This window comes from Chelonia mydas, chromosome 4, assembly GCF_015237465.2.
Source record: "Chelonia mydas isolate rCheMyd1 chromosome 4, rCheMyd1.pri.v2, whole genome shotgun sequence".
Classification (NCBI taxonomy): Eukaryota; Metazoa; Chordata; order Testudines; family Cheloniidae; genus Chelonia; species Chelonia mydas.
Genome location: NC_057852.1, coordinates 22710403 through 22737790, shown reverse-complemented (window position 1 = coordinate 22737790; position 27388 = coordinate 22710403). Strand labels below are relative to the sequence as shown.

The following is a 27388-nucleotide window of genomic DNA, read 5'->3' as shown; positions in this document are numbered from 1 at the left end:
CCTCTGCATGAAAGTTCAATAAAACAGCAGGATAACTTGCCTATTTGGCATCTGTTGTGTTTTTTTTTTTTATTGATAACAACTTTCTGAATATGGCTGAATAAAGCAGAACGCTCAGGAATTTTGTGCCAATGAAAAACGTATAATTCTATAATAGAACCCGCTGACATGATTTCAGTGGCTACAAACTGAATGTTTGGGTTTTTTTTCCTTCTATTTAATTGCAGGGTTTTACCTTACTTCTGTGATTTGTCTTTTTCTAACCACCAATTTGGGCGATTGTGAGGTTAAAACATGATGAGAATTCTAGGGAAACACAGAAGTGGAATTGCTTATGCCATTACTGTTGGGAATGTGGCTGTTTTTTTTTTTTTATTTTAATCTTATTGTGTTGGTTGAATATGTAGAGATTACTAGGAAGAAAACAAAAAACGATCATACTGCTGAATTTCCCCTCCACTCTACAATATGGACTCTTGACAAAGGCATCACCTTGGCTGTAAATCTTTCAGATGCAGGTGATCAGGAGAGGGTAAAGAAGGTTTTCTTTGAGGAATTAAAGCTTCTTTCCGGATTTCCATCTGATCACTCAGGGTAACAGAAAGAATTAGCAACAGTGAAGAAAGCATTCCTAAGGGAGGATTTAGCAGCCGCAGCAGTTTTGTATCTAGTGCAATTATATGACACCTATAATCAGTTTTCAGTGGGTGTGGGTGTATATATATGGGGGGGGGGGGGGGGGAAGAAAGACTCACTATCTGTACATGAGGGGGGGAGAAAGACTCAGCCATGCATTTACTGAAAAGGCCATCAGAAGTGAGACTGTGTAGGAAAAAGAGGGAGACCCACGAGACTGACGATTGTGTACCTAATTGTCAGTATAACAGCTTGCTACTGTGGCTCAGTCAGAACAAACTCTAGATTTTTGTAGGTGCAATAATGGAAGTTTTGCCCGAGTAAGGAGTCCCGAGTAAGGACTGTCGGACCCGTACCTCTCAGCATGTATGTCTAAATTGCGATAGAAGAGCTGCAGCACAGCTGCAACTGGCCCCCGCTCGCAGGGCTCACGCTGTGGGGCTATATAACTGCAGTGTAGATATTCGGGCTTAGATATCTGCACTGCAATTTTATAGCCCCGCAGCCCAAGACCTGCACGCTTGAGTCAGCTGACCCAGCCAGCTGTGGGGCTTCTGTTGCAGTGTAGACATACCCTCAAAGGGGAATATGGGGCAGAATGTTTGACAAATCTCCAGAATGAGGGACACAGAAAAATTAATCATGCAGGAAACTTAAAACATTGTGTAAGAGAGTCTTTCTATAACCTCCGCTTTGTGATTCTTTGTTTCTGGCGTAAAGAGTTTTCAGTAATGAAAGTGAGGGAACCCCACAGGTGATTTTTGGGACTAAAATGAGTTACATAGTAGAGAGATGGCAGGGTCATCAGATTAATGTATGTGTAATAAGGCTGGTGCTGCACTGATCCATTTACTTTTTGGTTTTCTTTATCTTGTTTCCTTTATTCAATACAATTATTGATGGGCTTCCTAACTACTTGTTGTTGGACAATTACTTACAAAGATACTTCTTTCTGCCTTGAATCAGAGGGTTGTATTGACTTTCCTTTTTATTCTGCTTCTGCCTGTGCCTGATATGGCTGCTCCTATTCTAAAGAGCGCTGTGCAAACTTCAAGGCATTGGGTCAGAAAAACATCCACCAAGCTCTGATTCTTAAACCCTTGAGTCTGTAAAACCAGGCCGGAAATCTTACAAGGACAGAGTTTTTGGCCCTCCCATCCTCATGAGATTCCTACCACTACAGCTTCCAGGCAGCACAATGAACCCTGCCCAGCATCACTGCCCAACAGTAGCAGGGAGTATAAAAGAAGGGATATAGTGTAAAATTTGCAAAAGCTCCTAAGTCACTGAGTTCCAGATCCTCAAAATCAGTGGGAGTTAGGCACCTAAATTCTTTTGAGGATCTGGGCCTTAGACATTTTTTAAAACATTACCCACTAACCATAATGCTTCAGGGCACAAGCCAACCTCAGACTAACTGAAAGACAGTATATGGGGTTAGATAGACCTCTGGTCTGATGATTTTTATGAGCTAGTGAGGTCAGTGGGAGTTGTGCAATAGGTCTGCTGTATATTGAGAAATTATTTTTCTACCCATATTTCTGAGGCTGTGCTTAGAAAACTGAAGACCCTCCTTATCATGGACAGCTGACTTAAAAGGATACATGTTATATATCATTGCTTCACAGGGAGCTAAAAGCAAAGGACAAACTATACTAGAAATGGAAAATAAGAGAGAATGAAAAATACAGAGAGAGTAAAAGTTTATACGAGAAAGAGAAGGGTGGAAAATGAATTATTGCTAGCTTACAGGGCTAACGGTAACAATAACTGCCTTTATCAAATAAATAAAATAAATACGAGAGAAAAGTAGGTCCATTGATAAATGAGGGGATAATCACATCAACAAGAATTTTATACAGGTAGGGTTAATGAATTGCTATTTTATACCAGTTATTGAGAAGAAAAAGGCATATGGGCAATTATGCATTCGTGAAGACTTTAATGGAAACAGCTGATTAAAGTAATGAAATGGGACCAAGAACATTTATTGGAGAAATGTCCTAAATTAAGAGTAATCAGACTATGGAATAAAAGGGTGTGTTGGAATCTCCATCTCTCTGGTCATTCAAACTTAATTTAGAAAACAGTCAGGAAAGCTGGGGGACAATCTTGCACTAGGAGGAGTTGCTCCAAAGCACACTGAAGACAGTAGGAGTTTTTCCATTTACTTCAATGGGTTTTTGATCAGGGATGAATAGATGGGGTAAGGGGTCAATCCCGCAAAGCGTGGAGCTCCCTGGCCCATATCCAGAAAAGCATTTAAGCAAGTGCTATATTTTAAGCCTCTGACTACTCATGTGCTTAAAGTTATGCACGTGTTTAAATGATTTGCTAGATTAGGGCCAGAATTGCTCTATATTTTGTAGGGCTGTGCCCTTAGTGAGTAGGGTTTTTACATCTCAAAATTTCAGTATTCTGTAGTTACTGCCTGGTACCTGTTCCTGTATAGCTAGACAATTCACTATATTTCCACAAAGGGAGGGAATCAACTAAAACCATAAATGGGTTGTCATTAGAGAAGAAATCAATGAAGATTATTCTTTTTAATTAGAGTTCATGGAATTCCTTTTTCTCATGTCCATGGTAGGCAAGTCATCAGTTTCTGATCAAAGTAAACTGTAGCAAGAAAGAAATCAGTGACATGTAATTGGTTCTTTTAGTAATATACAGTAGAGTAGCAGCAATTCTGGACACATATCATAACTGAACACAGCTATTTCTGCTTCTGTGGGCATAGATTTTTATATCCCCTGAATTAAGATATGAAATATTCTGATGCTGTTTTTAGTCATTTTCACACAAAAGATTTCTGTGTTGAAATTAAAAATTCAAGAAACTGGAAAGAATAGGAACTGCAAGGCTGTTCTCTAGCACAATGCTTATTTTATATGTGCAACTGACAGTCAGAATTGCGATTTATAATTAGGAAAGGGACAATTCCTGGTTCAGAACAGGTTCCACTTATTCACCCACCAAAACGTGAGTATCAATAATTAACTGTTTTATGTATCTCCTTTTCTAAGCAACTCAAAATTTAAGTTAAAATGACTGCACATGCTTAATTCTATATATTGCCTGAAAAATAGTTTGCATAAATAGTCTTCTTTTAAATGAACAGTATTAAAAAATAAGGTAGTCAGGCATTCAGTTTTAGGTGAGAGAATTTAAATTGTCCCTCTTATAGTCTTTCCAGTTTAATATGTGTGTGTGTGCATGCATGCACGGTTTGGCAAAGTAGCTAATGGGCCCCTTTTGTCCCCACTCTGCTGATGGGAAGGGATAGAAGGGCTGTAGAATGATCTCCCTATAACCTGATGTATCCAGTTGCGAAGGGGATGTGGTGCACTACAGCTTCTTGTGCACTCTGCTGGCAGTCAGTGGGACCTTTCCTTCACCCAGCATGCTCTCTCGGATGGGCATACTCCTCCTTTCTGCAAGATTGCTCGTCCTGCACCCTGTTGTCTTCAGCCTGCCAAGTTTGTCTTAAATACATCATGTACTTTTTGGGGCCTGGCATTCTCTGATGCCATCTCTGCCTGTTAAGTCCTCTCTGCTGCTGTCCATCCTTTTCTCTGTCTTTTCAGTGGTAGGGCACTAGACACATGGCAATTCTACTTGGTGAGGGCATCAGTTCAGCAAGCTCGTCTACAGCTTCTTGCCCTCTTTCTTTCTCCAGTCCCATTCCCAGCTTCACATAACCTGTCCAGGGGACCAGCAGCCATTCTCAGCTCTACTTTTTTTAAGGACATAAGTGGCGCACAGACCTTCTGCTAGTTCTCTACTTTCAGATGAATCTTTTAGTCCAGATTTAACATGTGCGGTGGAAAAGCATTTTACCTATTTTGTGGAGTCCACACTGAAAAGCAGGAAGCATCAAGCAGCCTATTCAGAAGTCAAACTTCAGTCTAGTGTGCCTCTGTACCCTGGCATCCCTCTTTATTGGTAGAAACAGACTCAGTCTTCGCCTGGGCTAACATTAGTTAATCTAAGATTGTGATATCACTTGCTATTGTCCAGCAACAGAAGAAAGCAGCTAGAATTTGGTACAGGACAATTTCTTAAAAGGTGTTTTTTTCCACATAGATTCTTAAAAATAAAAACAGGTAAGTGCAGACAAAGGGGATCTGGATAATTTAACAAGTAAGAAAAACTGGTTCATTTAACTATCTGGCATTTCAAAGAACTGACTGGACTTCAAAGGAACAAAAGCATATAGTATCCCTTCCCACCAGCCTGATGCAAGAATTTATAATAAGAGATTCCTTGAAAACATAGCTAATTAGATTATTTCCCCATATGAATCACAAATATAATTTAACTACATGCATTGTCTGTTTTGTCATCAGTTAGAAATGCCTTCAAAGAGACCCTCTGAAACGAAATTATTTTCCTTACTACAAAGAAAACTAAAACTCACCGTTTCCCTCATATTGTGTGTTTAAGGATCAAAGGGGATGGAGTGAAAAGTTGAGACTCCAAGCCCAGCAGGACCTTGACTGAGGCAGGTTGTTATTCTCATATGAACTGAAAGCACACTGTCACAGTAGACGTTAAGAACAAATTTTGTGATTCGAAAAGGGTAAGAATACCTGGTCTGTAGGCCTCTGTTATCGTTTTTTTCCCTGAACACACTCTCACCAATGGGCAGTCTTTTCTAAGGCATGCAAACATCCAAGTCCAATATGTGTTTCTATTTAAACATTTTTATTTTCTTTCTCCTCTTGTGCAACGTAAACCTTGTCTGAGTGTACTATACCAGTAAATACGTAAATATATATCAGGTAATGTGATGGAGTGTGACAGAAGGAGCTCAGATACTCTAGTGATAGGAAAGAGAGAGAGCTCTGTGTACATTTATTGAGAAGACATTGCTTCCTACAGTTCAGACAAAAAGGGAGGCCATAAGCTTGAAGTAATGCAAAACTTGGTGTGTGCACTCAAAAAGTTAGATAAAAGATGGGGGCTCCAGATTTTCAGAGGTAATTACCTAAGGCTGGCTCCTAGGTGAAGATTTTCAAGGCACTTTGGCACACAAATGCCACTGAAAGTCAATAGGAGTTGAGCACCAAAGGCCCATTTGTGCTTTTGAAAATCTCCCAGTCAAAGCCTTAATTAGTGGCCTGATTTTCAAACATGTTGAATCCTCATCTTTTGAAGCTTTATGATGACTTCACATGCTAAGTTTTTCAGTGTTTCCTGCAGAGAGAGACCATGCACCTTGATTAACGCAAACAGAATACGCCCATTATATGATGGCTATAACTCTCTCTTGCTCAGACATTTTGATAACTAAGGGCTTGTCAACACCAGCAATTTACAGAGCTGCAACCTTCTCGCTCAGGGGTGTGAAAAAACACACCCCTGAGCGCAGCAAATTTCAGTGCTGTAAAGCCCCAGCGCTGGGAGCCGCGCCCCTCATGGAGTTGGGTTTTTTTTTTAAAAGAGTGCTGGGAGAGCGTTGCCAGTGTAGACTAGCCCAAAGTCTCTTATTTAGGTGCTTAAATATGATTTAGGTGCCTAACTTTTCAGTTTTGAAAACATTGGCAGGTGATTTTACCATTCCCAAGTATTTTGGAGAAGGCCCACTGCACAACAGCAGTGAGTAGAGAGGCAAGGGCACTGAGAGGAGACATGTAAAGAACAGCAGAGGTCAGAATTAAGACTAAAATTAATTATATCACTGTAGGGAGAGCCATACCGGATAATGATAAAAGGAGAATTTTTGTCCTCATCCCAGACAATTAGTAGCTGGCTGATATCCTGTAGCATGAGGGTTGACATCCCTTATACATTTTCTCCTAGCTAGCGTAACTACTGTTATTATTCATGTATGCCCCTATTCAAGACAGCACTTAATCTGATCAATAGGCATTCTAACCTCGGGATATTACTGAGGAAAATAATATGATGAGCTCTTTATGGCCAGGATTCAGAAAAGTACCCATGTTCAGGGGAGCCCATAAGCGGTGTGGAGGAATCCCGAGCTGACGTAACTGGTCGTATGCTACTCTTCCAGGGGTAGGGTAGGGACCTGCCTGATGGCTAGAGACATGCTGAACTCTGGGGATCCCCATTTGGCCTAACAGTCCCTTGTGGGCAGTTACAGTGGGGTAAGATAGGACTGCACTGGGCAAACCAATAGGGGGATCAGATCAGACCCTCCTTTGCCCCTCCCCATGGTTCCTCAGCGAAGAACAACTTGGCCACCTGAAAGATCAGGGCCTAGTTGTTTTAGGAAATCACAACTCAAGCCACAAAGAATTTTCTACAGAATTATCCTACCACCCTTTCTAGGCAGGCTTTACAAAGATGCAAAGAAGATAAAATTCAGTGCTTTCACTTTTGACATGTTTGTATTGATCTCTACAGGAAACCTGATGGGAAGCAAATGAGAAATGCAAATGAAGCCACCCAGTAGATAAAAGCACAAGACATTTTAGGGGAAAAGGCCGTGTGGTCATCAAAGCTGAGTTTTACCTTCCATATCTCAGTAAATCCTGCAGTGTAGCAACTAGCTGTAATTGTTTCACGAATTATCTTTGCTTTAATAACTTTGCCTCATAAGCTTTTCTTCACATTTCTTTTTCTATACAAGAAAAAATAATTTCTTATATCTTCTCTGATGTGCATGCTTTCATTTTTATTTACAGTCATTTCCTTTTTTTCCAACCCTCTGTGTTTGGTTAAAAATAGTATCTCATTGGCAAAATATGTACCAGTTTAATTTTTATGCTTTAGCCTATTAAACTCTTGCTCTCGCTTTCTCCATTTCTGATGTTCTTTTTATACTTAAAAGAGAATTTTATTTTTTCACCCTTGCTTCAGAGTTCCCCCTTTTGATCTGGAACAAATCATGTCCTCATTTCTGAGCCTTTAATGTTCCAAGTTAACATATTTCTGTGTTTTTCCCCATGCAAAGAACCACCAAAAGTGAACCCAAACTCTGAAGGGAAGTCTTTACCACAGAATGTAATTGTCTCACTTCCTCAACTTTACTACTGTAAAGCTCTGTTCTGTTTTTTTGTTGGTCTTTTAACTGGTTTTGTACGCTGTCTGAATGCTCACAGAAAGGCAAATGAATCCACCTTCATAAACTCCTTAGCGCTTCCATATAAACATAGTCACAAGAAATACCTTTCCCTTCTGACTTTTGTTCTTTGTTTCCTCCTCAAGGACCATCGATTCGATGTGTTTTCAGAGGCAGGGTTTAACATGCAGGGTTTGAATAGGTTTTCATTTTAATAAGGCTTCCTCAACTGGCTTTTTATCCACATTTGAAGCACTGCAGTAAATGTCCAATTAACTGAAGTCTAAGTCAAAGATAGCTCTTCTAATGTAGTTACAACCCTGTGCACGGCACTGAAATGTGTACACAAGCTTCATCGGGAAATATTCCCTGGTAGGAGGACTATTATTTTGAGCTGCTTGTTAACTTTGACTGCCTGATGAAAGGAAGCTGAAACATCAGCCTTTCCCCCCCTTTATACGAAAGATCCATGAAATTCACAGAAGCGTGTTTCTAGTTGTATCATTATCTATGTTACTTTTAAATTTTAGAGTGTTTTCACTTAGATAAAAACTGTAGAAGTGAGAGTAATAATAAATAGTAGTCACTAGAGGGCTAGCTCCTTCACAGTGAAATATCACTCTGCAAAGCTGAGAAGGAGATGAGACAAAAGTGGCTTTATGTCATCTTTGTAGTCTAATCCTGGGGTAACACTACTCCACCTCCCAAAGATTTCTCTAGGACAGAGCAATTCCCATGGAGCTGATTAAGCAGGCTTCTCAGAGGCCTGAATCTGGGCAGGCATTGTGATTTAATGGGTGGGGTGCAGGAATGGAAATCAGAAAACCTGGGTTCATTGCTGGCTCTGCTGTTGAGCTGCTGAGTGACTTGAGCAAGTCACTTCATCTCTCTATTTTCCTGTCCCGCCTTTGTTTGTTCTGCCCAAAGGCAGGTACTGTCTTTCAACGCGTGCTTGGACAGTGCCTAGAACAAGTGGGCCCCACACTTTGTCGGGGCCTCTAGGTGCTAATGTAATACAAATTATTTGCATTTATATAGATCTCAAAGCACTTGGCAATCATTCGTTAATTATGCCTGAAACATTGCAGGGAGGCAGGTCAAATACTAAAATACACCTGCTAAAATATTAAAGTACTTCTACCTACAGACACAGTATTGCTTAGATACTCATGTCTTGCAGAAACAGCTATTATACAGATTAAGGAGCCCCTAATAATATGCATTGACTGGAAGCATCACAGTAGCTCATCAGTCTTGTGTTTAAACTGTTGTGTAAAAGACTCATGGGTTAATGGATCTTTGCTAGTCATTGACACGGCGCATGCATGTAGAACTTTAATACAATAAAGTAATTTATCTCTATGCACAGAACTTAAGTGGTGCACAGGGCTATGTGCTCTGCAGTGTGTTGAATTTCCCCTTTAAGCATGTGATGATTGCTCTTACATTCTCATCATCTTGACCACGCTTTGAGGTGCACTGAAGCCTTGGCACACATTGCCATATCCTGAAGGCATTTTACAGCAAGTATTCTTGACAAAAAAGGATCCAAAGACATAGGCTGCAATTGCTTCAAGAACTCAGCAAGGTGTGCCAATGCTCTACTGTTCCAGGGCAATTCACCGCAGCACCCCCTGTACCTCATAAGCCCCATAGGGAGGAGCTGCATTGGGCTTGCAGAGTTCAGAAGGCACTGGGGTTAATTTAGCTCAGGAGAGGAGTTGTAGAGCCCTCAACATCCATCCTTGTGCAAAATTTAGCAATTAGTCAGAAATGTGACAGCACATACTCTAGGCCTCATCAACAAAGACCCTTTTTGCCTACTGTTAGTACTACAGAGCCAATGCAGCTCTGGAATCTGTTCTGCTATACGCACCACCAGCAAAACTGTTAGCTGAACTCTGAATGCAGGATAGTTATTCCTTGGTGACAATGTATTACTTGGAGACTTTCAGCTTGACTTGCCTATCCCAGGCTCAAGTTTAAAGCACAAGCAATTAGAAAAACCCAACGCAACCCTTTTTTTTTTTTTCAATTTGCAAACTGAAACAGGTTAGGGATAGATCAATTCTCTCAGGATAAAAAAGAAAAAAAGAGGAGGACATCCCTGTGAGGTTCCCCATGGAGAGTTGACCACATTGGGCATGTGGGGTTTGTTCACAACCTCACCCCATAACAGGCCACAGAGTCCACCTCCAAACCTGGTGGATACCAGAGCTTTCTGCATAGAGGCCCTATTTATCCCTACCAGCTCCGTTCCCTCATGGCAGCTCAGCTCCATTGAAGCTATGCTGCAAGAGACTCCCCATGGTTGCAGTCGTTCCCAGGAAACAGCTGAGGAATGATAACTGAGCCCCAAGCTGAATTATCTTCTCTAAACAATCTTCTGAAAGGGTAGCTCACTCTGGTCTTCCCCTTCCTAGAACCCCTCACCTAGGAAATGCCCTCTCTAGGGTCTGGAAGAGGACAACAGTGCCATAGAGGTAGTTGAGTCCACTGTTCTCCAGGGAAGGATATTCTCTGTACTTATGTGATGGCCACCATCTTAGTCAACACACTGAGGATTGAATCAGGGACCTCCTGAGCTAAGCACATGTCCTACTACAAATTTCAGCTAAAGAATTCTAGCTGAGGTGGTAAAAGACCCATATCTCCTCTGCCAATCAGTCTCAGTGGCAGCCCCTTAACACCCACTCACCAGTAGGTTACACAGGGATCTAAGGGAAACAATCTGTGCCTTGGAAGTCACTGAGAGAAAATATACATGCATGAGGTGCTTATGGTTGTTTTTCCTCAGTTACACCGGGCCCATTTTTCAGTAAGGAAATATACTGTTTTGGTAAATGACAATTTTTAACAATTTTGGAAAATGATTAATATATTACTATAAAATGAGGAAAATTGTGTGTCAAAAGCAGAAAATGGGTCCATTTCAAACCCTGCAAAACAGAAACAACTTGGAAATTTCAAAGTGTTTCATTCAGTTGTTTTCCCATTTTTCAGCCAGCTCTTATGTGGACCAATGTGCCTCAATTCCAATCTGGAGTGAAAAAAACAGTTCAGTCTCTCTGTATGAGAAGACACTACCATGAAGCATGCTAAGGGTGACAGTGGTTTTTGTGATATGGACGTACCTCTCCACAAAGAACTGGACTAATCCCACAAGGCCACGTTTATAATAGGCTCCCAAACAGCTATCAGATGGTAATGGCTTCTTCTGATCAATAATGACCTGGACAGATTTGGAACTGACCTAGAAGCAAAAGGCTTTGCAGCCTATTACTAATCTCCTGAGCTAGCCTGTCCCCTCTGAGGTGTAGCTTTCTAATGAATATATTCCACATTCAAGATGATAAATGGTTTCAATTAAAAAAAAATCTTTGGGAAAATATGCCTGTTGTTTAGCAAATGAATATATAGTATTATTCATTTATTCTCTTAGGCCATTGGAGTTAATGTGTCAGTTCTGTAAATTAAACGTTTTTGTATGAATCATGGGTGGGGGCGGGGGGAGGTGGGAACATGCCTAAAAGCCACATTGCCTTGGGAAAAGAGGCAGTTCTTTTCCACCAACAATTAAATGAGGAAGTACGGGTTGGTTAGGAGTGGGGGGAGGGGAGATGCATTCCCATAATACGTGCCTAAGAGAAAATTGCATTGATATTTACAGAATAAAAGCTCTACCTGCTCTTAAGGTTTTCTAATTGTTAAAGATGTCATCTATAAAAAAAGAACAGAGCCTGCAAATGCTGTGATGTGAGGGAACCGGGTAAGCTTAGTAACTGTGAGAGGAAATCCCCACTGTTCCTCTCACTCCTGTGAAGCTAGGGAAAGGAGGGCAGCTGTTGCAAAATTGAGCTTTTAATTGGAAATTTTGCTCCTTTCTTCCTTATCTCAGGTTAATTTTCCTACTGTTACCTGCTGCTGTGGAACACCAGTGCTTTCTTTCAACCCCGGTCGCTTGCAACAGATGGAGAGCTAATGCAGAGGTCAGAGTACACATACTGAGACAACAGATTTCTTTGTGAGCGCCTGACCATTTTATGTATGGTATGTTTTTCAAAGTTAAGCCCTTCAACCCATCTATTCGGGGCCAAATCCTCAAGTCCTCATTCAAGCCAAACTCCTACTGAGGTCAAGCAAAGGCTGCAGGGACCATGACATTTTTAGCCAAATCTCCGTCTCACTGACCTGACCCCCAGACTTTGAAGGGCTGGTACTCAGAGGCACCTGATAGATGGACAGTATAAACAGTCTCAAATCCACCTGAGTCTATGATAGGAACTGCAGAAGGTGGGGGTGGGGGGATTTTACATTAAGAGTATAAACAAAAATGACTTATTCTTGGTCAATTTAATCCAAATGTTGCCAATGCCCTATTTACACTGTGCTGTAGGGTGACAAAGATGTAAAGCCACAGAAAGGGTTATTGCCTATGAGGGATGTAACTCATAGATTAATAGTTTAAATGCTTAAAGATACTTGAATGAGACTAATAGGCCCCGAGAGCTGACATATAGTTAGCAGCCAACACTTAAGCCCTTGGGCCAGATTCTCAGCTGTGCCAAAGCTCTGTACAGGGAGGGGAGGGGCAAAGGTAGCTTTATACCATCTTTGTATCACCCCCAGTTCTTCAGACTACTGGGGTTCAAATCAACCCACAGCATGATTTAGAGTAGCCTCTGCACTGCTCTAAGTTAGGCCCAGATGCAATTGCTCCCACCAGCGTACCCAGTGGCTCACTGAGGGAGATCATTGGAGCGTAGCAGCACACCAGTACCATACCTACCTCTGACAATGCCCCCAAACAAACACATACCCTATGTTGAGGCCAGCTTAAGTGGCCCTGTGCTATCCAGAGGTTCTTCTATGCAAGGTAAATCCCCCATGTAGCTTAGTGATGCCAGTCCTTCACTCTACCGGAGAGACTCAAAGTGGCCTTATTGTGCTGGGTACCTTGTGCTTGATTCTCCGGAGTTTTGCTTCTTGTATAGTGATTTAGATCCATGCAAAGTAGATGTAAAATGCTACATTTCGAGGTGGCAATGAGTTACCCCCTCTTTGCACAGGTGTGAAGGATGCCACAAGATCAAGTCACTAGAGAATTAGACCAGAATCTTTAGTGGCACCAACAGGTTGATACCAGTTGCCAGCAGGATGGTTTATTTAGAAAAAATGAGGCTTTGGAAGGAAGTTGCATTTCATGGGAATCACATCATAACCTTGAATCTTATTCTATTAATGATATTGCTGTGACATATAAGCTGTTGGTTTTTTGTTCGATTGCTGGGAGAGATTTATACAGCTTGACTATGTTAAAAGGTCACCAAGGTTATAAAGACCGCAATTTCCATCTGTCTCTTCTTTCTCAAGTTCAGAAACTACAAATTCTAGATTCCCCCCTCTTTGAAAAGACTTCAAGGATTAGATTGGGGGAGGGGGAGTTCTTTTAGTGTGTTTATCTTGTATATTTCAGCTGTGTAGCAGGGTAGACACTCCCTCCTGCCCTGAGGGGCTTAGAACAGCCCCGGAGAGGGCTGTGGCTGGGGACAAGAAGCCTGGGCTGATTGGGAAAGGCAGCAACAGCTGGGGCCACACCCCAATCAGGCCCAGTTGGCCCCCTATAAGAGCCTGCAAGCCAGGAGTCCACACAGATTCTCTCTGCCCGTAGAGAGAGAAGGGTCTGGCTGCTGGGGAGCCTAACCAAGTGCCTAGAGTGGAGCAGGGCTAGGGGAAGGTGATGGGCGCTCCAGCCTGGAAACCCCCCAGGCTATGGCCTAGTCGAAGGCCAGTTAAGTACTAGGATTGCAGGGGGCAGCCCACGGGTAGGTAGAGGCAGCAGGTTCAAACCCTCCTTGCCTGTGATGAGTGTCTTGTATACTGCAGTCAGCCCCAGTGAACGGGGGCTAGAGAGTGACTGGGCAACAGCCAAAGACTGAGGCGAGGTGGGGATAGGGGTTCCCCTGGGTGGGGAGACGTTGCAAGTGAGGAGTTACTGCCAGGGGGCAGCATCCCAGCATACAAGGGGCACTGGGTCCGGGAGGAACACGGGCCTGCAGAAGGTGCTCCAAGGCTGGAAGTAGAGCTAATTCCCAGGACGCCAGCAGGAGCCGCTGCAGGGGTGAGACCCACAGGCTTACAAGCAGAAATAAAGAAGGTGACCCAGCCTCCAAATAATCGAGTGACTAGAATGAGCCCATTGCAAATTCTGGGAAAATTGAGAGGACATAGGGATGAACCCAGCCTCCACTTTCATGGCTGGGAAGAGCCTATATGCCCTGGAATTGCTGCAGGAATGTGGGGGGTTGTGAGATATTTGGGGAGGAACTCCAGGGGAGGTGAGGAAAGGCATGATCAGTTCAGAAAAGGGAACAGAGGAGCTGCCACTACTGGGATCCTCCTATCCTTCCTATGGCTTCAGGAATGCTAAAAATCAGCAAGTCTTGTTCATCAGCAAGTGATGCTCAAATAAAAGAAATCAAATTGTTTCCTTTAATGGGATGGTGCTTTTCACTAGAGGATGGAGCAGGTGAAGAACTCCCTTGCACATCTATGATGCTGCTGACAACAGTGCTGATACAACTGCTGCCAAGGGTAACAATACTGGAAGAGAAATCGTTGAAGCTGGATGATACAAACAACATCTACTAGTGCTGACAATGCCTCCTGGAACTAAAGCAAGCATCATACTGTCTTCCGCCTTTTGAACTTACTCCATCCAATGTTCACAAGACTGAGTGAAGCCATCATGTATTACACAGCATAGCCAAGGTTCTCTCATCTAGGATATAAAGGTCAAGTGTTTTTAAAATGTTGTCTAAAGTTAAATGCCAAAGCGGTCTCACTTTCCAAAGTGTAGTGCACTAGCAACTCCTATGAACTATAATGGAGTTATACCTGGTGTGAACTAGGCCGATGTTTTTCTGACCATTAATGAATTTTAATGCAGTTGAACTGCGGAGTAGGACCAGTGGTAATTTTTCCCTAAAATTTCCTTGTGTACACAGAGCCAAAGAGGTTTTGGCTGACTCTTTTCCCTAACCCCCAACCAGAGGAGAGGACTGAGGCTAAGGTAAGCAAGACACTTAAGTTTACTTTTTTTTTTTTTTTTTCTTACCACTTGACTTTTAACATACTTCTCTCTTCTATTGTATTAGGCGATTGGAAATGGAGGACGCCACTCAGATTTACATCAAGCCCCATGGCTTTGGTTGGCAGTTCATTAATCTAGGATATCATGATCAGCAAAGCAGTAAGTTTAAGAGAAATTGGTTATCGTCCCTGTCAAAGAGCGGAAGTGCTTGGGGGCAAAAATCTCGCCCATCTGGAAGTCCAATACTTTAAAATAGCTTCATTCTTCAAGTGTAGGTCTCAGCACATTTTCCTATCGGGTCTGATAACTTTGCAAGTGTCTGGCATGTCTGTCAGTACATTAGTGTTTATTATTAAGCATCTGACAGTAACAAGACATCTGTAGCGTTTCTGAGAGAAATAAAAGTGTATACCCACAATCAGAGGAGAACTGAGTGGTAAACACATTCATTTTCATTTGGAAGTGACCCTACACAGCTATCTGAACACTAATTCCAGAGATGAGATAGGAAGCATCCAGAGGGCTTTAAGCTGAAGAAACTCATCTATGAATCATAAAACCAGATATATGTTACAGACTGTACCAGGCATTCTGTCTGACACAGAAGAAAATTTTTAAAGGTTTAAGGTAATTTTAAGAATTTCCTTCATACTTACAGTTACTGGTTAGTTTGTACTTGGCTATTTGTCCTGTAGCTTGTTAAGTTTTCTAATCATATTTTTATAAGGGATCTAGCCAAGGCTCTAAACCTGATTTTAAGTGCAGAAAAATATTATATATCCTTGTCTGGTCAATGGAGATGTTTGTATTAATGAACTGCAGTCATCAATGCTGAAATTTTTTTATGGAAGCTTACTACTATGATCAGAAAGGTAGTAACGTGAAATCTTATTACTCAACAAATCTGTCCCAAGGATACATTCAGAGACCTGCCTATGGACTTTCTGGACCAAAAATACTTTTTTCTGCATTTTGCTCTTGTTAGAACTGCTGAGAAACGTCATTTATATCCGAGCGAGAAGAATTCTATACTATCTCACACATCACCACGAGCAACACTAAGTTTTATCTGTGAAATCTTTGCCTAGTGCTACCCTACTCCTCAGTTGCACCTTATCAATGCCTGTAATAAGGCTCCATTGGGAATGAATGATGATTTATTTGGGCTGTAAGGTCCTTGGAGAAGGCAAGTGTGTCGTCTTTTGTGTCTGTCAGGGCTTAACAAATAATAGTGATTAATAATGCTTAACAACAATCATTGCATTTGAGCCAGGAAGAACACAGCTTGACTTTCAGATTCCAAGCTGGGTTTGGAGTGCGGGCACTGAGCTAAAATCATATTTGTACATGTAAACTGAATACACTTTGTCCCCCCCAGAATAATGCAAAGCTGCCCTGGTGCATGCAAGAATGAGCACCAAAGCAACCTAAAAGGCATCTTAGCCAGCCCGTGGACGAGTCTCACTGTCGAGGGGACTCCTCGGGTGATGCTGAACCTCTGCAGTGGCTCTGACACTACCCCCTGCCCAGCTCCCCTTCCAAGCCCATGGGGCATGGCTAGAGAATGAACTGTGTGGCCAGGACATTTAGACATCCCCACCTGCTGGCTGGCCCTTTGGGCAGATGGTGGCAGCTGAAGGCTGTTATACTTTGCGCTAGGGACCACCACCAAGATCAGGGAAGATAAAGGTGGCTTAACATAATTTTTGCTAACCCCATTCTTAGTTGTGCTGAGCGCTCCTCAGCTACAGCTCAGGATCTAGCCCTCAGTTAATAGGAGTGGAGTGGACAGCTCAGGTGTTATGGCATACAAGATATTTGCACTCCGACATCACTGGTTTAAATTTTCCTCCAGCAGAGGCAAAGGAGACTAAGGGCAGTTCAGTGGTCCCCTTGGGACAGGGCTGAGGCACAGTGGTTGGATAGCTTTGGGGAAGCTTGCATTGTTGCTGACCGTATTGTGCCTGCTGTAGTGTACAAGTATAGCTAATTGCTAGGTAAGGCATAGATACAAGTAAAGGCATTCATGCAATGAAAGTGAACAAAAGGCTGGTAAAAGACAATAGCTTAGCTAAACAAGGCGTAAGGCTCAAAAGCAGGGATGGGCAAACTTTTTGACCTGAGGGCTGCATTGGGTTTCAGAAATTGTATGGAGGGCCGGTTAAGGGAGGCTGTGCCTCCCCAAACAGCCAGGTGTGGCGTGGCCTGGCCTCCACCCCCTATCCGACCCCCCTGCTTCTCGCCCCCTGATGGCCCCCCAGGACTCCTGCCCCATCCACCCTTTCTGTCCCCAGACCCCCTGCCCCTAACTGCCCCCTGCCGCCCCATTCAACCCCACTTTTCCTTCCTGACTGCCCCCGCAGGACTCCTGCCCCATCCAACCACCCCTTCTCCCTGGCCTCTGACCGCTCCCGGAACCCCCACCAACCCCTCCTCTCCTTCCTGACCGCCCCTGGAACCCCTGCCCCCATTCAACCTCCCTGTTCCCCGCCCTCTGACCACCCCAACCCTTATTCACACCCCTGACCACCCCCCGAACTCTCCGCCCTCTATCCAACCCCCCTCCCCCACTCCCTGCCCCCTTCCCGCGCTGCCTGGAGCACCGGTGGCTGGCAGTGCTACAGCTGCGCCACCTGGCTGGAGTCAGCCACGCACCATTCAGCACAGAGCACTGGGTCAGGCTGGGCTCTTGAGCTGCGCTGCCCCAGGAGCTCGCAGCCCCGCTGCCCAGAGCATGGCGCCGGCAATGCAGTGAGCTGAGTCTGTGGGGGAGGGGGAAACAGCAGAGGAGGGGCCGGGGGCGAGCCTCCTGGGCCAGGAGCTCAGGGGCCGGGCAGGAGGGTCCCGCAGGCCAGATGTGGCCCACGGGCCGTAGTTTGCCCACCTCTGCTCAAAAGCCTTAGCAGCTAACCAGCAGTAACCTTAGATCACATGATACCACAAGATAGAGCACTGTAATGGCTCAACAGGATAACACAGGTAACCACAGGATGCCAGTTGATATCAGCTTTAAAGATAGGAATATCAGCAAATGTCCGACCACAAGAATGCCATGGTAGCTAACTGACGTATCCGCTAATAAACTGGAGGTAAAAGGCCTAGTAACCCATGGGAGAAGGGCACCCCAGCATGTGTCAGGTGTGGATGTTCAAATAAGGAAAAGGGGCTGAAACCCCTACTCAATATGCATTTGGCCTAGCGGTGTCAGCATAACTCATTCTGGCAGCTGTCCCCTGGCCTGCGTGCCTTACGAGATGCCAGGATGACCACCACTGGTGGGGATGAGGATGAGGACTTACACTTCAGGTTTTTCTGCAAGGGATCGTGTGACTAAATGAATGCTCAAACACTCATTCTGTATTATCTCTATCTACCTGGCTGAGTTGAAGTGTGACACTATTGCAAATACAGAAGGTTCTGCCAAAGTGTGAGTGTTGCACCTGTATATGTCAGGATTCCCAACTTAACAATTCTAACAACACTGGGCCTGGTCTCAGGACTAGAACCTATGAAACCTCAGAGTGTTAATTGGGAATTCTTAAGTAATCAATCAATAGATCAGGCAAAACTGCTGTATAGATAAAGAGAACCTTTCCGCCCCAGAGTGGTCTGCCCACAAGTGACGACCCACCCCTCCCCAGAATCCAAATAAGCCACAAGTGTTAAAATGATATACCTCCATACCAATACCCTTTGCTTCCAGTTTCATTTATCATTCCCAAGCTGCAGGGGGGAAGACGAGACCGTGCACACTCCTGTTCTGAGGTACTTATTGTATGCCATTCCAAAAGCCAGTAAGACACAGCTGAAGAGATATAGCTGAGGTTCCACACTGTTGAATTTCAGACATCCTGGAAGTGTGTTCTAAATGGCTAAATTGAGCAAGGAATGATAGGGAAGTCAAAAGGTGCTAATATACATATTGCATTATTTTCTTCTGCGCCTGTGTAGTTAGAGGACCAGAACCTACAATAAACTGAGAATGTGGAGTTGCCTGTTTTGATTTTTATTTAGTAACAGTTGTGGAGCCAGCCTGTCATTTCTGCTGCTAGTTCTGGACAAGTGTACACTCGTTCTCCATCTGGACTGCCACTGAGGACTGCCACTAACTAATGGAAGTACCCCTTGCCCCCTAAAGAAAGAGAAACACTTTGTGAAAATTACCTTATGTCTGTTCAAACATCTATTGCTGACTGCCCATCATGGTACCGGTCCCCTGCTACTTAGCCCTACTGATAGGGTAAATGAAGGAACTTTTATATCTTCAGACTTCCCATTATGATCCACAGTGTGGTGCCCTTAAATAGCACCCTTTGTGTGTAGGTGTAATTGGCCAATATGAAGTAGTTTCTATTCACTCCTTTTAGTAAATGCACAGCACACTGAACGCGTATGCGTATAATTTATCATGTCAAAGTCACTTTATTTTACCCAGTATTGTTCTTTCCTTTCTTCTCCCCCTACAAATTATTATTCTGTGTGAATTTCCTACATAATTAAGTGGTTTGGTTGCAGTTCCAAGGTCTATAAAACGACAAAGGGAAAACTGAAATAGCTGGCTCTGAAATTGGTTTACATTCAGCAGTGCTGCCTACCATTTGCTTAGACCAGCAGATGTCAGCCTAAATTGAGAAATGGAAAGAAATACTGTATCATAATGTTAGTGTCTCATGTACCAGATGGGAGTTTTACACAACATGGCAGGAGCAGTTAGCCAGCAGTGGTTAAAATTCAGTGTTGGGACTAGCACGGTGACACTGCATGCACTGATAACGTTTTTTTGATTATGGAACTTAATTGTATCATAGATCAATGATAGTTTAATTTATGAGGATTGATTTTGTTAATTCAAGCAGTTCAAAAGGCACTGTTAAAGCTTCAATCCATTTAACTGTATCTGACTTGAGCTTTGCTCACAGTATCAGAAGATAAATGACTGTATACAGCTAATACCTTTTAATTTTTCCTCTTTTTGTCTATTTATTTCAACATCTGTCATTTACTGAGTTATATTTAAATGAGAACTGTTGGTTATACATAGGGCCCTGCCAAAGTCATGGCCATGAAAAATATATCATGGACTGTGAAATCTGGTCTCCCCTGTGAAATCTAGCTTTTTGTATGCTTTTACCCTATAGAGATCAGCGTTTCTCAAATTGAGGGTCCTGACCCAAAAAAGAGGTGCAGGGGGGTCAAAAGGCTATTTTAGGGGAGGGTCGCAGTATTGCCATATTTACTTCTGTGCTGCCTTCAGAGCTGGGCTGCCAGAAAATGGTGGCTGTTGGCCAGGTGCCCAGCTCTGAAGGCAGCAGCCTGCCAGCAGCAGCGCAGAAGTAAGGGTGGCAATACCATCCCATGCCACCCTTACTTCTGTGCTTCTGCCTTCAGAGCTGGGCGGCCAGAGAGGGGTGGCTTCTCACTGAAGGCCCAGGTCTACAGGCAGCAGTCAGGGTGGCAATACCATACCATGCCATCCTTACTTCTGTGCTGCTGCTGGCGTTGGTTCTGCCTTCAGAGCTGGGCTCCTGGCCAGCAGCTGCCGCTCTCCGGCTGCCCAGCTCTGAAGGCAGAGCCGTGGTCAGCAGCAGCACAGAAGTAAGGGTAGCAGTACCAAAACCTTACAACCCCCGCACAAGTCCTTCTTGGGTCAGGACCACTACAATTACAACACCATGAAATTTCAGTTTTAAAAACTGAAATCATGAAAACTTGATGATTTTTAAAATCCTAGGACCATGAAATTGACCAAAATGGACCGTGAATTTGGTAGGGCCCTAGTTATACAGGATATAGTTTGGGCTTCTGATATTTAAGCTCCAGTTGCAAAACAACCCCCACTAGTTCCCCCACTGTCATTTTACTATTACCATATATCTGTAATAACAATTCGACAACTAACCCTTCATAAAAAATAATGTTTTGGTGCAGCTACATTGAATTGTACAAGAGGGTATCTGCTCAGAGAGAGAGAGAGTGTATGTGAGACCACCATCCTCCAGAGATTATGGTTTCAGGGTCTCTCAGATTATCAGGCAGGGCATAACTTTCCAAAAGCTACCGCCCTGGTGCATTTACCTCACATCCAGTACCAGTAAACACAACTGGTGCCAAGTCTCATGATTTTATTACAAGTCCCATGCTGTTTGGGGTTTTTCTTACAGCCCCAAGTACTTAGAATCATTTTATCTGAGAAGCTCAGATTTATTGACAATCAATCAGTGTGTAGCCCTCAAGGCTGAGGAGTAATGCCTGGAAACTCAAACCTGAAAGGTTCAAACTGAATGCAGCCGATGAAGTGAGCTGTAGCTCACGAAAGCTTATGCTCAAATAAATGCGTTAGTCTCTAAGGTGCCACAGGTACTCCTTTTCTTTTTGCAAAACCCAGAAGGCAAATCAAAAAACCCCAATTTTATTTTTTTAAAATCTTATGAATTTTGAGCCCTCACTGATGACTTTTGAATGCTTGTGATTGTCAACACTGACTGTGCAAATCCCATGAGCAATAACTAACAAACAGTGCAGGAACACCTAGCTGGCTTTAACTAGGTTGCTTTTCCAAGCAAAATCCTTTGCAGGCCCCCTTTAGTCTCGGATCAGTTCCCGGCTCCTTCCTCTAACTCTTGCCTAGCCTGACAGATGGCTCGAACAGCAGTGTCAATAGAGTGCCTGCATCCCTGCACTCTCTCTGGTGTATGCATTTTACTCAGGGCCCAGCCTAGCTGCAGCCTACGCCTTTTACAATGAGCTTGCACCACCACAGCCAGGCAAATCAATGAACATTTTCTCTCTGCTAGAATCTTTAATCCCAATTTACACTAAGTCACTTCCAAGTAGAAGCCCAGGGACTTTTCTAGAGCCATCCCAAGTGTACATTGCTTGATGGGTGATCAACTTCTCTTGGGAGCTCAAGGAATTGGTAAAGCCTCACCAGGTGACAAGCACTGCTGCACCGACTGTTCCAAAAGCAAATGAATCATCACCCAGTAAACAAATGACATGTCGCTGGAGATGAGAAAATGGAAAGCTTTCCTACTATGTACTTTGTTACAACAGCTCTGGCAGTGAGAAGTAAGACTAGAAATACACGTATTGCTGTTAACTTTGGTCTTGTGACTTTCAGATCAAAGACAACAACAGGCCACATTCACATCTGGTTCCAGTTTAGCTCATTAGAAGCCAATGGAGCTAGGCTCATGCAGACCAGCTCAGGATTCTGGCATTACAGAAAAAGAAGACTCCAAAGAAAGCTTAGTATGTGCTTCATGATTACATGCGTCCCAACACCAAAAGCTCAAAAAACATGAGCCAGACCCCAAAACCTTGAGCTTTTTTTCTTTTTTTTTTTTTTTTTTTTAAAAAAAAAGGTGAAATAGTGCTTTTGGTCTGTTTTGAGTTCTGATCTCCCCCTGCCCATCCCCAGTTACAGTGTCACCAACTCTCCCCCATTTGTACCGTCAAATGGTTTTAGACTCCCCCAGCCCCTGCTACGGAAGCTGTTGCTAACCGCCTGATGATGCAGAGCTCCCAGCTTCTCTCCAAACCCCAAATTCTACTTAATTAATTTTGTGCCCCCAGCCACATGTCTAAGCCTCGCCCCTCAGTGTACCTGTGTGTCTCCTGAAGCGGGGGAGCAGCTGCAGAGAGGTCCTCTTCTTCCCCTTCCCAGCTCCTGGAGTTCTTCACACCTCCTCAGTCAGGCCAGGCAGGGGGCAGCTGCAGCAGGGCCCCAGCTCCAGTGGTTCTCCACCCCCTTATCCCAGGCTTGGTGTTGCAGGTATGGGGAGGGGCAGGGATAGAGTGAGCAGAATCACCCTGAACTGTTGGGCTCTTTCTGCTCTCCCCTTCCCTCCTGTGAGAACAGCATGCTACTCCCTTTCTCCTCTTCTAACTCCACCCTCCTCTGGCTCCTTGGGGGAGGTGGGCGAGCCTGGCTGCCTCCTGCAGCAGAGCTAATTGGCTACTCTTCCCCAAGAAGCAGGGAAAGCAGCCAGTCAGAGGGGAGGCTTTCAGCCAAGCAGGGCTGAAATTCCTACAAGGGCAAGAGAGTCTTGTTATCCTGAGATTGGTTTCAGCAGGGCCCAAAGTCACATAACTTGCAAGGAAATCAGGAGAGTTGGCAACGCTGGCGAAGAGAACAGACTGGTTGATTTGCCCACTTACTATTGGTCTCCTCTCATGCCTTCTACAGAATAGCACCAGTCCTGGATGGAGAGCCTTCTCCTCTACACCTTCTGTCTTTTGGAACAGGTGTCTCACGCCTCTTCACCTCACTGTCTCACCTCTCTTCAAATTTCAGCTGAAAACATTATGTTTTTCCCTTTGTCTGTGACAAAAGATCCATCTCCCTTCTATTTTGTATTATTTAAATCATGGTGGGGTACGATTTGTAGGAAAGGCACTGTGTAGTAAGGAGTTATATTGGATTTTTGAGGAGATGAAAAAACACCAACTGAAAAAAAGGAAGTGATTTGGCTTTAAAATAAATAAATGGAGACCTGGAAAAATTTGTTCCTCCCCTTACCCTAAAATCCTTCAATTATGCACAGTGAATTCTTGATCCTGCAAACATTTGTGCAAATGACTTAACTTTGTTCAGCTGAGTAATCCCACTGAATTCAATGGCACTACTCCCACAAGTAAAGTTATGCCTGTGCTTCAGAGTTTGTGGGATCAGGCCCGTAGCGTTTGAACAGTGCACTAAAATCATACGACTAATACGCACAAATTAATTCAGCAATTGCCACTTCCTTATTTACTGCTCATTTTCCGTGTAATCAGGAAAAATGTGCTAAACGAACACCTCAGATTGACTAGTTAGGTCACAACATATCACCTTTTGTAAACACAAATGGACTGCCAGATTAATTGAGGACAGGGAACATCTACCCATCATTCTGTGGGAAAGAGAAATGAGCTGGAGGCGCCAATAGTAGTTGGACAATAAATAAAAACCAAGCAGAAATATTTAAGTTATTAAAGCTAAACTATTAAGAGAAGAAGGATGGCCAAGTGATTAGGGCAACAGACTAGGTCTTGGGACTCTTGGTTTAAGTCCCTGCTGCACCACAGACTTCCTGCTGTGTGACCTTGGGTAAATAAACTCATCCTCTTTGTGCCTCAGTTCCTCTATGTAATATGGGGATGATTGTCTAACCCTGACATGACCCGGGTTGTCAGCGGGCAGGATCGAACCCCCGGGGACCTTTGGAGCATAGTGCATGAGCCTCTACTGCGTGAGCTAAAAGCCAACTGACTCAAAATTTGTAGAGCAAACTCACTTAACTCTCTCTCTCTTTAAGTGGTCTCAGTACCACTAGATGGGAAAGAACACCACACCCAGAAGCTGTCTGTGTGGGTTACAATTGCACTGCCCTACCTCACAGGGATGTGGTGAGATTAAATGTATTAATGATTATGAGGCATGGTAATGGGGGCCATATAGTGCTTAAGAAAGACTAAGTTCCCTCCAGAGATAGCTGAAGGATGAGATCATTTTCAAAAGTATTTGTTTCTGCCACTGTATTCCTCTGTTCTAGTTTGCTAAACAATTGTAATCATTCCCCATTGTTTCCAGAGACTTATATGCATTATGAAATGCACCTCTCTGTAAGCTTCGGCCCTCTGAGTGCAAGCTAATGAATCAGTCATCTTTCTTTTGTGTTTCCTGTTTTGCTTCTTGTTCCTGCTATGTTCTATAGTCTTGTGCCTTTTCTCATCTGATTCAGCATTGCCTTCCAAGTATTGCTTTTCCTTTGTTACTTCCTGTTTTCCAATTTTGCATATTATAATCTGTTGGCTTTGCAATGTTCAGGTTACACTGCAGTTTCTTTCCTTTCCATTTTATGGCTGCCTTCCCCCCACATCTGTCCCCCCCCCCCCTATATAGTACTTTTCATCATTATTGGCAGGATGCATCTCTCACTTAGTGCTTTTAATTTTTTTTGCTTGCTAAAGCTTTTTGTCCTGAATCTAGTTTCTCTCTCTCTCTCTCCATCTCGCATTTTCAGGTTTACATTCCTAGGCTCTGATCCCGCTGTGCAGCCGCCTGTTACAAAGCAGAGCGTAGGAATCTCTGGGGAATGGCCTGTCAAATTCGTCTACTTGGCGATCAGTTACGATGGGTTGGCAGGTGGTGTGTAACTGATCGCTCCATGAGCAGAAATGTATTAGACTGATAGCAATGTTGCAACAATCTAAGACAGAGATTCTGTAAGAGATAGAAGCAGGAAGTCAGAGATAGAGAACTGTATGAACATTGGAGAAACAAAGAAGTGAACTCTATTGCAATGTAATTATATTTTCCAGAGTATCAGGTTTATTATAATCTAAATATTATCTTTAAGAGTCAAGTTACTTGTTTTAATTGTAGCCAGAGAATGTGGTTTCAGTGGCACTAGAATGAGGGAAGAACACAACACAATGTAAAGCAGCCACCACCCCTTTTTAATGTTTACATTAGGTTTTTCTTTATAAGGCTTGTCTTATAAACTCATTCCATGCAGTCAGACAACAAATATTTGGCAAAGAACATTGACAAATACAGTAAAATATAATTGGGCAAAGGGATTTTGAGGATTGTGTTCATGCATGAAAATATTGTTGTTTTTGTAAGAATTTGTGGAGTTGATCATTATGGTTCCCCCCTCCTCCCCATCTTTTTTGCTAGCTGTTGATGGTGAAACTGGTGGCCACATGCAGGTCAAATTAAAGTATAGTCACAGAGCAAGATTTCATCATATTCATAAAGAAAATCACAGAATTTCACAAGTAGGTATCATTTTCAAAATGGTACAGAGAGTTTCATTTCATGCTTTCAGTTAGAATGAGTGTGGATTAAATGAGTCAGTTGGTTTAAAATTTTTCAACTAGACCTTCTGCATCATGTGCTAAATAGTTACAGACAGATTTGGCAGAGTTTGGGAGCCTTCATACAGGTGAATGGGGCATGAAAATAACATTTCGTGGAATTTTCTTGGAAATGGCTTAACATTAATCTTTGTACAACTGAAATTTTGAGCAAAAACACCTTGAAATTTGGAAAGCTTTAATTAACTCAGTTTGTTTTTCTGAATTAATGAGGAAACGTAAAGTCTCTTACTTCAATGGGTATTTTTAATTTTATTTCATTTGTGAATATTTTCCATAAGAACAGCCATACTGGGTCAGATCAAAGGTCCATCTAGCCCAGTATCTGGTCTTCCGACAGTGGCCAATGCCAGGTGCCCCCGAGGGAATGAATAGTCTCTAAGGTGCCACAAAGACTCCTCATTTTTTTTTTCTGAATAGAACAGGTAATCACCAAGTGATCCATCAGTAATAGAATTTTTCAGAAATGGCTCATTTGTGCTTCTGATATTAGCTGGTTCCTTTTCTTTTGCAGTGATAAGCCCTTATTTAGTTTGAGCCAAATTCTGCAATCTTTACTACCCCAAATCTCCACTAAGTGTAATGAGAATTTTCATCAAATAAATATCGCAGGATTTGGTCCACAGTGTTGAGCCCTCTCTTTTTCAATTCCAAAAAGTCAAAGGACTCAATGCCAATGAAAGATAATGTCTCCCCATGGAAGAAAGAACCCAGAGAGAGAAACAAAATTGTTTAACTTATTTCAGTGTCTGCTTTTTCATCATAAATAAATAGAACCTTATCGGATAGATTATTTCGCAAAAAATACTTTTAGCCAGGAAGGAACACAGGGCCAGATTCTCCATTGGTATGGGGCAGCATGGCTCTATTGAAGTTATTTTCCATCTGCAGAGAATGTGGCCCATCATGTTCTCTTTGGACACTCTTGCTTGACATGTATTGTGTGTTTGTGGACTGATTCTATGGGGTGCGATTGTTGTCTCCTAGCTGTTGAGCACCCTCAATTCCCTTTGAAATCAGTTGGCTAGATTCTTCTTTCAGTTACACTGGTCTTAATCTGGGTGGATTTAGATCACTGTAACTGAGAGCACAGTCTGGTCTGAGAAGAGTTAAGGGCCATCAGCACCTTTGAGAAGGAGCTCAACACTTCATTTCTGTCAGAAATTAAGATGAGAGAGTCCAGATACATCCTTGGCGAAAAAAAATCCACACATTATGAATGAACTACTTAGCTTCTTGAGACACAACTTCTTGTTATATGCTGGTGTATACCATCTCAGTGGTGTTTTTGAGATGAAACTCACATTTACCACTCAAAATGACCCCCAGACTGTTGAAAAGAAATGCAAAACAGTATTTAGATGGTAGAGAAAGACACTCCTCACAGTTTAACTTCAAGAGATTTTCAGACATCCCAGACTAAAATATCGCTGAGGTACTTAATCAAATTTGAAATAGCTTCCCTGGGAGGTTGATAAATAAACCTGTGCATCAGCAGCATAACAATGACTGAAAATTGGGCTCCAGAATACTGAGAGAAAGCTGTGGACTCAGAACGGTGTTGGTTTAAGGATGGAGCCTTGTGGGACTTCACAGCACCTTTGTACTGAACTGGCAGAAAAAAGCATCTTACATGCAAGGAACTGTGTATGACGCACTAACTAAGAGACTAAAACTACTAACAGGCAATATTGAGGCTCATGGAGAGATGAGCTCCCATGATCAGTTCCATCACACTCAACATACAGATTGAGCAACGTAAG

General features: G+C 43.1%; 1 protein-coding gene across 1 annotated transcript in view; it reads right to left on the bottom strand.

Annotated features, from left to right (window-relative positions):
• The window catches only part of CCSER1 (coiled-coil serine rich protein 1), a 1152782-nt gene extending 1130109 nt beyond the window's left edge, over positions 1 to 22673 (bottom strand). Inside the window, exon 1 of the mRNA XM_043545151.1 lies at positions 22366 to 22673. The gene's annotated coding sequence lies outside the window, so the exon portion shown is untranslated. The remainder of the gene's footprint in view (positions 1 to 22365) is intronic.
• Positions 22674 to 27388: the final 4715 nt, after the last annotated feature.